Raw genomic sequence first — 11365 nt, forward strand, 5'->3', positions numbered from 1 at the left:
GGGGTCATTCTGGAAGACAGAAGCTCAGCTGAGAAAATGCCTTCCCCAGTCTGGCCTAGGGTGCCTTTTCTTGATTGCTCATGGATGTAGGAAGGCCCAGTTCATTGTGGGTAGGGAAACCGCTGAGCTCATGGTCTTGGGGACTTTAGAAAAGCAGGCTGAGCAAGCTGTGAGGAGCAGCCCAGTGAGCAGCAATCTTCCTTGGCTTCTGTGTCCACTCCTACCTACAGGTTCCTGCCTTGAGCTCCTGCCCTGAATTCCCTAGATGATAGGCTACAAGGTGTACTATCAAATAAACACTTTCCTCTCCAGGTGGCTTTTGGTCATAGCGCTTTGTCCCGCAGTAGTACAGCTGTGATGAACGGGTCCATGTCAACAAAACCTTCTCACATCCTCAGAGTGACACACTCTTCACTCTCAATTTAGGACCTCCTTTCCTTCCCTGTCACCCAGGACTCCGAAACAGCCTGACTGAGGCCTGCACTGTGGACTACTTACCAGCTAGATGACACAAAACCTCCACCTTCTGTGGCCTCCAAGAGGGGACACTCCCTCCTCCTGACTCTGCCATCTGGGCCTGAACTCTTTGCTTTGCCAGTGTCTGCCAATATACGGTCCTAAAAAAGTCTCCTACGAAATTTATTATCCAAAAGGAAAGTCTGCTATTATAGTGTCACCTTTGAACTCTAAACCCCAAACCTTTCGACTTCTTCTCAAGTAACTTCTATCAAATATTTCCATCTTAGGGAAGGGACAGTAACTCATCCAATTATTATGAAGCAGTAAACGGATGAGAACAGCTGAAGCCCACGTGTACTGTCTGGAGATACCTATGAGCCCCGCGCAATTCTTTCCATCCATCCCATTGAAGATGAGAGAGTCCTAGAGGATCAAGTCCCATAGGAAGCTCTCCCCTGCCCTGTGCCACTTACCATTTTTCAGTACCCTCCTAGAACATCCTCTTGTCACCGTCTATGGGAATTGTACCATCTGTCCAGGCCCCATCACAGAAGGTTGCTGCTTTGTCTGACTGCTGTGGCCCCAACTTAGTTCTGTGTCCTCTGGACTCAGAGAGCCTTGAGGACCGATCAGCCCCTGCCCTCTGGGCCTGACAATGGCACAGATGCCATCAAGTGATTCTCCTGAGCCGCATAAATGTGCTAAATGGAGATATAAAAACCATTCTGTGGCTGAGAAAACAGCCACTGTCCCGCAGGCATGGGCAGTGATATTCTTTCACAATCAAAATGGGGGCTGAGGAGCATTCATGTTGGATGGTGCTGCCAGGGGAAGAGAGAACTCTGGCGGACATGGGAAGGGTTCCAAACATGTCCTCACTTACACAGCATTGTGCCAGGGGCAGCCCAGTACAGAGCCTGGTTTTTCTGCAGCTTTATGCTGGGAAGATGAGCAGCCGGTGTGGAGAGGTGGCCTGGGCTCTGGATGCTCCATGTGCAGGCAGCAGGGAGGGTAGTTACTTACATGGCTTCCACTGCATCACAAGCTGTGGTTCCTTTGAAGTGGCTAAGAAGCGCAGGAGGTCAAGGACAGATAGGAGGCTGCAGAGAGGGATCAGACGTTAGCAGCTCTGGGCACCCACTGGATGAACCTTGGCCATTCTCTGGAATCCATTTTTAAAACTTGTCTGGGGAACCTAGTGGCAGTAGTCCATGCCTTTAATCTCAGCTCCCGGGAGGCAGAGGCAGTTGGATCTCTGTGAGTTCAAGGCCAGCCTGATCAACAGAAAGAGTTTCAGGACAGCCAGCAGTGTTTGACAGAGAAATCATGTCCTGAAAAACCAAACCAACCAACAAAAAACTTTGCTGGGAAAGCATGCATTTTGTTAGCCACAATGGGCAAATGTGAAGGTCTACAGACGGCTGTGGAGTGAGGGGGGCGCTGGAGGAGTGGCATCCTGCTAGAGCTCGGGAGAAATGCAATTGTAAAGAGGGCATTAATGTGAGCAGTCAGCACCTACCAGCTCTGATCAGCCCTTTGGGGCTCTGCTGACCCAGCCTCTACCCAGAACAAGCTGCGTGTTCAGTCTCTCTCCACAGACAATAGCATTACTCACAGTTACACGCTGTTGGGTCTGCTTACCAGTGCCCACTGTACTAAGCAGGGCACACACTGCCTCTTCTATTACGTTTTATTATTTCTTTCATTTTTATTTATTTTATGGATATACGTGCTCTCTCTGCATCTATGCCCCTATGCTAGGAGAGGGCATCAGATCCCACTAGACATGGTGTGAGCCATCATGTGACTGCTGGGAATTGAACTGGGGATCTCTGGAAGAGCAGCCAGTGCTCTTAACAGCTGAGCCATCTCTCCAGACCCTCTTTCTTTTATTTCTAAAATTATAATATCATTACATTATTTTCCTCTTCCCCTCCAAGCCCTCCAAATATAATCCTCCTTACTCCTTTGTCTCTTTCAAATTTATTTCCTCTTTATTCATTAAATGTTGTTGCGCACGTGTGTGCATGTGCGTGTATGTGCATCCAGCTCAGTCTTCTGTATAATGTTACTATAATGTATGTATTTTTTCAGGAATAGCCATTTGGTACTGGATAACCAATTGGTTGTTCTGCTCTTCCCTGGGGAAGACAATTCCTCCCACTCTTAGCATCCTTGGGTCATGTAGTTGATTGTGCAGAGTTCTCCTACATCCTTTCAAGGAGGTAGCTGAAGAGAGACCCAAAGATTTCTCCTCAAGCTTTACCCCCCACTAAACATCCCTGCAACAGAACTCGGTGAATTCCAAATGCATTTGGATTAAATTGTACTTACCTTCTTTATTCCTTCTGCTTGCTCTCCAACTTGTTTTCCACACTCTCCTTGCCCAGGCCGGGTACCAGATACAGGAATCATTTCAGTTAGGTTCCGTCGGGACGCAGAAGGGTCTAAAGGAGGTGCATTCACATTCCAGGGCTGCCTCCACTAATCAACATCATGTCACAGTCAATGGGAGATGTGTCCTCTGCGGCTCTGGAGATCTGGAGTCACACTTTTTAAGGTTCTCAGAGCTACACGATTTATGGATCAGAAGCACAATCCGCCCCCCCCCCCAACTGTTGAGTATTTGTAACAGTTGATGGGAATTCTGAGAAGCCTGCCAAGGAAGAACTCTGCCACGATGGTAAAGGATGTCTATCCTTTGACCAGGAAGGAAAAGGAAGTGGTATCGCTCATCCTGAATAGCAGAGTTTCCAAGAAGCATCTAGAACTACTGGGGATGCTGTGATTGTGGGATCAAGGAGAGACACAATGATGGCCAGAAAATACTACCAGGAATGAAGGAAAGGGTGAGGAGTACCCTGGGTCATGATCTAGGAGAAGGATCTTAGAGCTGTAGGAGGAAGGAGGGACCTGCAGCTGATGTGGACTGTACTACCCTTTGCTTTGAGCAACCACAGGCCCAGCCATCTGTACACACGATGCATCATGAACCTACAGCCCAGCACCTACACTGTCTGTCTTAATTCGTATTCACAGTAACTCTGTGGGCTGGATACTGCTGTGGCCCCATTTACAGAGGAGAAATCGCACAGAAAGCCTGATTTTGGCTCAGCAAACAGCAAGGCTGGGTTTTCACTGCACCCTAGAGAGGCCTAAGTCCCTCGCACACATACCTTTGCACCTCCAGACTGCCCAGGAAGCCGCTGATGAAGTTCAGAGACCCAAGAAGAGATGAATTCTGCATTCTGGGGCCCTTTCCTCTCTCTCGGGTTCACCCTTCTTCCTACTTACTGATTTGATTGTACTTGTTTGCTTTCTTTCCATTTTGAGGCAGGTTGGCCTCGAGCTTACTAACGTAGCTGAGGGTGGCCTTGAACTCCTGGTCTTCCTGTCTCTGCCTCCCAAATTCTGGGACTGTGGGTGTGTATCACCATGCATAATTTCCTTAGTTCCACTTTACTGTTTCTATTCTATTTTTTCCAAGATTCGGGTGTCTTATCATGAAAATTTAAGCTATTGAATTTACACCCCCCCACATATTTACATTTGAGCTGAAAACTTCCCTCTGAGCATCACCTTTCCAGAATTCCTACCTAGACTTTTCTTTATTATCTCATCCATACTCAGTGTAAACTGTTAACCTCATAGGCACTTAGATACACATTACTTAATTTATACATATCTGTTGTGCTTTAGGTGTCAAAAATCTTACCAAGATTGAGAAAGAATTGACTTCCATTTTATTCAGAGAATGTCCCAAGTTTGTTTTCAACACTTTACAAACCTCTTTGGACTTGTCTTGATCCTCCCTCGTGGTCTGGATCCACAGATTTTTTTCCCCCATGGGAAGGTTGGCCTGGCCCCTTGTCTCAAAGCTTCTAGACATTTGGCAATGTCTGGACACAGTTTTGTTTGTCACCACGGGGGCAAGGATGCTACTGACATTTAATGGGCCGGGCCAGGTATACCATTAGTCGTTCTGCAGCACATGGACTGGATCTGGACATCATCACCAAGGAAAGCAACTGCTGATGTAGAGGTCACAGCGCAGAATGGGAAGGTGCTAGGTGATGTTTCCATAGGTTTTACCTAACTGGTTTCTGTCTACGTGTTTTCCTGACCGCTCCAACATCTTTGTTATAATTTTCAGATACAACTGTAAATTTGCCTCTTCTTTGTTCAATTAGTTTTGTTTCCTGTATTTTAAACCTCTATCTTTTTTATTATTTGAAAATCCAAGCATTTATACAATATGTATTGATCAAATCCATTGCCATCCCCTCCCATTCATTTCTCCACTATCCCCTTCTACTATATTTCCCTCCCAACATTGTGTGCCTTTATATAAAAACAAAGTTAAGTTATCCCTAAGTGCATACTGTATTAGATTACTGTACATTCTGGAAAAATTGACATCGTCAGAGAATCTCTCTTTCTCCCTCCTTTTCCTGTCTTTCCTCCTCCCCACTATTTCTGTCTTTAACTGATTTTCTTAAAGTTAGCATAACTTTTCATTAAAATTTTAATTTAAGTGCTGATGAGATGGCCTGATGATCAAGAGCACCAACTACTCTCACAGGGGATCCATGTTCTGTTCCCAGCACCCATAGGGCAGTGCACAACCATCAAGGAATCAAAAGCCACCTTCTGACTTTCTGCAGACACACCAGGCATGTATGTGGTATGCAGACAAACAGGCAGACAAAACACCCAAGCACACAAAATAGTAATAAATTTAAAGCCAATTAAATAATAATAATAATAATAACAATAATGTAAATTTACTTTGCCTTTTAACCTCTAGTTCTTGAGTTTTTTTGCAACATAAAAATTTAGCATATTATAACCTACCTTCAAGTAGCATTATATACTTTAAGAATGGCATAACAGCATTCCAAGGGTGTGATTCCATTAATATAACCTCAAAGTCTTTGCGCCTTTGCTGTCATTTTGGGCTTAGAAATATTTAAACCATATACAATGTCATTATCATAGCTCTCAATAGCTAATTCCATGCGTATGTGTTCAAGCCTGGATAAGCAGCTAATTAGTATAAAACTCTCTCTATTTGCTCATATCTTCTTTTGTTATGTTCCCTAACCTGCTTACGGGTCTAGCCCTTTTTCTGGACCCTCTCTTTATAGTCTTAAGAACTACATGTCAGCTGGATGCAAATTCTCTCAGGTCTTGGTTTCACCTCTACTGACAAATCATATTTTGATGAGTTGAACATGTATCATTAATTTTTTAATTGTCATAGTTAGCTTCAGCTATCGGCTTGACAGAAGCCTACAGTTGCCTGAGAAGAGGGACCCTCACCTGGAGAACTGCATTGATCTGATTGGTTTGTGATCATCTATATGGCATTTTCTTAATTGCTAGTTTCTGTAAAAGCACCCAGCACGCTGTGGGCAGAGCCATTCATGGGCTGATAGACATGGGCTGTATAAGACAGGGATCTGAGCAAGCCAGGAAGCAGCATTCCTCCATGGCCTCAGCTTCAGTTCCCAACCTCAGGTTTTTGCTTTGAGTTCCCACCTTAGTTTCCCTGGACGTTGGACTGTAATGTTTAAGTCAGACAGACCTTTTCCTCCCCAAAGGGTCCCTGGTCGGTATTCTACCACAGCAGCATAGAAGCAAATTTAGACAGCAGTCATGTTTATCCTCCAGCATTTTAAAGATACCACTTTTGCGTTTCCAGCATGTCTAGTGAGAAATCGGCCTTATCCATGTTAGCGTTCCTTTGTATGCAATGCCTCTTTCTTTTAACCTACTAAAGGGTTCATCTGTTTGTATTTTTTTTAATTTTGGCATTTTTTGAATGTATTCTGTGCAGGCATGCTTCTATCTGTGTGGTTTATCATATTTCTGGCATCCTGCTTTAGGAGACCGGCAGCTTTCCACAATTGTAAAACTCCCTCGCCATTTTCACTTCAGATACTCTCTCCTTTCCTTTTGTCTCTTCCTGGAATTCTAATTTCAGCCAATGGGACTGCTCGTATTGCTCATCAGCTTTTCATTTTTCTCCCCGCTTTCCCTCCCTGTGTCTTGGTTTTGTATTCGCCTCTTACTCACAAGCCCGCTGTTCCTTTTCCGTGCTAGGTGGTTGGTAAACCCTTCGAATGGACTCTCCATTTCTTCTCAGATCAGTTAAATAATCAATGAGCTCTCTCTCCCACTCTCTCCTGTACCTCAAATGATCTGCTGCCACATTCCTTAGCTCCAGACAGCAGTGGCCCCACAGCCCATGCTGTCAGCAACAATTCTGTTCTAGACTGTTCTAGAGAGCATCCAGGTTCTACTGCCCAGGTTCTTACTTTTGTAGGTCATCTACCTATGCTGCAGATGGTCTAGCAATGCATTTAAAGGCTTAATGTAACTCAAAGGACTTCCATGTCTTACCTAGGACAATAGTGAAAACACCAAGTAGGCATGAGGCATGGTGGGTTCTCAGTGACCACAGCTCAAGCATGCCTCTTCCCTCCAACTGGCATCATCCACACTGTGGTCTTCCTACCTACAGTTCAGCTTGGTCCTCCATGACGCTGTCTGTGCACTCTCAGCCTAGAGTATCATCAGTTGCTTCTTTTAACCAATTTCCTTGAGTCTGCATCTTGCTGTTCTGCTTACTTCTCTTTCTCTTCTGAACGGTGAGTTCTCTTACAATGGAAGCTGTATCCCTTCATTTGTGTGTCCCTTAGTGCCTGGATTGTTTTTGACACACTGTGGGTGATCAGCGCAAGCTGGGGCCTCACTGGTGCAGGTTTTGCCCAAGGTAAAGGTATCAGGGATCCGGCCTCGGCATTATGTTGGTGGCTAAATCATTCTCTCAAATTGATTTAACAAATTGGTTATCTCAAGGTTTGAGGTTAGATTTAATGTCTTCTTTTTTTGATTAAGCAAGAAATGAAGAAAACCATTAAAATAATGACAGAGAACATCTTGATGAGGTGGCATTTAAAGGTCATAGTCAGGAGGCCAGTCCCCACCTCAGAGCCTCCTTATATGACATTATTGAACCTGTAGTTGTCTGGCCTTCTGGAATGAAACAGGACCTTGAAGCTATTTGATTCAATCTCTCTTTTTTAAAGAGGAGGAAGGAACTCCAGGGTCCAGGGAAAACTCTGGGCCACTTTCACTGAAAGGAAAAAAATGCATCAATTTGGTTTGAAAAAAAAAAGGCCTGGAAATAGAATCTTATCTATAGCCTATCAGATAATGGATCACAATAGTTACTGCAGCAAATATCCCCACCAAATTCCTATTCCCTCCCCAAATACGCATGCCCAGTCCTTCTCAGAGCCTCTTGCCATCACATCCACCAGAGTCTCTCAACCATGTGTCTCACTTTCAGGGGGAGAACCATACCCACCTCCCACATGTTAGCCCTTCCCAGGGCTCATAATATCTGCCCAGTCCCATACATGCCCAGCTGTGTTCTTGTCTATGTTGACAATTGTTTCCCCCACAAACAGCCTAGAGGGCTGTTAGGCCAGGGCTCTGGCACTGAGTCACCCAATGCTGGGGCTATGCGCCCCCTTTGATCCCTGGGTTTAGGGCCCAGGCCGGGGCTTTGCAGCTAGTAACTGGGGGTCAGTGAACACTCACCTTGCATTAGCCAATGATCTCAGTTCTTCATTGCATTATCCCTTCATCTCCATGGGGTTTTACCAAGAAAGGATAGGGACACCCCAACCCAGATGACAAAATCCAAGTGGAGAAAGATGAGCTAAGTTATCTGAAAGTCAAAGTGGAAGCCGAAGCGCAGATTTTTTTTAACTCCAGTCTTCTGGTTCAATGTCTGTTTCACTCTCAACGGTTCTTTCAGTTGGGGAGAGAGGGGGGTTGGCATGGTAACGTGTTCTATGTCACCCGGGTAGCTGTAGCTGCATGGCAACATCACAGGCAGAAACCGTTCCCTGAATCCAGGCAGCTCTGCATAGCTGCTGCCCTGCAGAGTAGCAACCGCACAGAGAAAGAATTGGAAAGGAAATTACATCCATAACGAACACATACAGAATTTTTGCTTGTCATTTTCTAAAATACCGTACACAACCCATTTTTCCAGCCTTGACATTGTGTGAGGCATTGTGTAAGTCATCTAGAGGTGGTGGACAGTATACAGTAAGGCCATACAATCCTATACAAGGTACCCAAGAAGCTTCTTATATATATCTCTAATATATATACACACATGTAGATATGTATGTGTGCCTTAATGTAAATATACACATTAATCCATACACATGTTTGCGTATAATACACATAAACACAACACTGTATGCTTTTCAATAACTATTCACATGTATGTCTTATATAATTCACATTATATATGCATATATATAATGTATGATGCAAATATCACTCACATTATAACACCTGGACGTCTATTTTAAATCATGCACGCAACTTCATACAAAACATTACTCCATCCAGATGTCAGAGAGTCCTGTGTCTTTCTACTGACTGGCAGTAGCATGTGTCCCGCTACATGAGGAGCACAGTGGTTACTGAGTGCTCTTGCAGAGTCTACCTGGACCTGGGTAAGTCATAAGGCCATGCTATAGTTGCCCTGTGCTTCACTACACTGAGAGAATGGGCATTAGCATCCCCCCCCCCGCATCAGGCATCCTGGGGAGCTGAGTTTGTCCACACACCATAGAGAAGCAACAGGACCACAGATGAGCAGAAAGCAGAAGCTCATCTGGGAGGTGACCTCAATCCAAGCAACAGGAAGGGGTCTACCTGGGTTGGGGATTTGGGACTATGGGCTCATCTCTCCCTCTGACATATCCTCTTCCTGTTCCTTGTGTCATTCCCAGATGTTCTGGGGAGCCATCAGAGCTTTACTTTCAAGAAAAAGCTTTTATTTTTTATTTTTCCTTGAAGAACCCTCCCCCAGGGCCTCTGGGAAGTTTTTTTTTTTTCCTCCGTTGAAGGGTTCATCTGTAGAAGTCCCCAAGGAGTCTCATTCTCTTGCAGCCTTGTTTTTCGTCTCTCTCCTTCCTACATCTCATCTCTCTGCTCTCTGGGTTCCTGAGATGAAGAACCCAGCAGTGCCCTCCCTTCTTGTGTCTGCACAGCTCACACAAGAAGCTCCAGAGGCAGAGGCACTGAAGAGGCTCAAATGTGGAAGGAGGGGAAAGGGCCCTGGACAGGGCAAGACCAGAATAATGAAGCTTTTCTTTCTGTCCAGCAGAGGGAGCCCAGGGACTCCCTGGTGGGTATTGATGGGTATGTGATGGTAACCTGAGGTTCAGGGTGTGATGGTAACCTGAGGCTCAGGGTGATCATTTAGGGGTAAGTGTGTGTGTGTGTGTGTGGGTGTGTGTGTGTGTGTGTGTGTGTGTATGTGTGTGTGTGGTGTGTGTGGTGTGTGTGTATGTAGTGGTGTATGTGTGGCTGTGGTGTGGTGTGCGGTCTTTGTGTGGTGTCATGTGTGTGTGTGTGTGGTGTAGTGTTTGTGTGTGTGGTGTGGGTATATGTGGTGGTGTTTTGTGGGGGTGGTGTTTGTGTGTGTGTGGTGTGTGTATAGTGGGTGCGTGGTGTGGTGTGGTGTGTGTATAGTGTGTGGGTGTGGTGTGGTGTAGTGTTTGTGTGGGTGTGGTGTGGAGGGGTGGGGGGGCTGTTAATCTACTTAGGGAAGGCCAGTTTGTTGCTTCATTCAGACTTCAACTGGACAGATCTACTTATTTAAGGGAGAACAGCATGTGTTACCCAAAACCCATGAGTTAATGTTCTTCAAAAACTCCTCAGAGCAATTTCTAGAATAACATTTGACCACACATCTCTGAACCATGGCCCAGTCTAGTGAGCACAGAGAATTAACTATCTAAAGCCAGAAATATAACCAAGCTTTTCCTCTCTGGTGTACCCCATGAAAATGTTCCTTATATGTTGGCATTTAAGTAGCCTATTGCTGAGATTCTGATGGATCCGTGCGGGGAGAAGTTCACTGGTTGCCTTATCGAGCATGTGAGTCGGATAAACCACTAGCGGGCAGAGTCTGCAAGCGGTGGCCACACAGACCACTGAGCTGGGATCCTGTGGGATGAGCTGTGGTTGGGTGGTGGGTTACAGCTGGTTGTGCCTGGGAATGACTTCCCCCAAGAATAGATACTGATCAGAAACAGCCTGTAAAGGAGCAGGAATGTGCTGGCCTGCAGAGTAATTAGTTCCATAAGCAAGTGGGGGTGGAAATGTTCAGAAAGCAAACAGCTGGCGACTGCTAGGGGCAGCCGTTCACCAACTGCCCCATCCTTGGAAATGTGTCCACTGTGAGATGCACTCTGCTGAAGGCTTGAACAAAATCAAGAGGGTCCACCGGCTGTGGGTCCTCATCTGGATCCCACCCGCTACTCCCCGAGAACCGGACCTCTGCAGCAGCAGCTGGAGCGGGTGAGACAGCAGGAACTTCTAGAAAAGGCTCTGTGGGAAGGACACTGGGTCTTAAAGCGCCACTCTTTAGCCTCCCTTCCACAGAACCCTAAGGACTGTCCCTTTCCCCACCACTCATCAGAATGCACTGCTCCAGGGAGACCCTGGTCCTGGGATCACACACCCCTGGAAGGGGTCACAGCCTTGAGCAGGACCATTGCTTCCATTGCCCACCAGAGGGCCCTCTCCCACCAGGAATCATCCCAGCAGAGGCACAGCCCTGCTGTCCAGTTCTAGAAATAATCTTCTCTCATTCCTCTCTGTGCTGGTCTGGCTCTTTGTGGAGATCCATGGAATGTGCTCCCTCTTAAGGGTTGGGCTGGTCTGAGATTGACCCCTCCATGCATAGGAAACCAGAGAAGACTGTCTGAGTCACTGTTCTAGTGCTGTGAAGAGACACCATGACCAAGGCAACGCTTATAAAAGAAAGCATTCAATTGAGGGGTTCTTTACGGTTTTAGAAGTT

The sequence above is a fragment of the Microtus ochrogaster genome, chromosome 15 (genome assembly GCF_000317375.1).
Source record: "Microtus ochrogaster isolate Prairie Vole_2 chromosome 15, MicOch1.0, whole genome shotgun sequence".
Taxonomy (NCBI): domain Eukaryota; kingdom Metazoa; phylum Chordata; class Mammalia; order Rodentia; family Cricetidae; genus Microtus; species Microtus ochrogaster.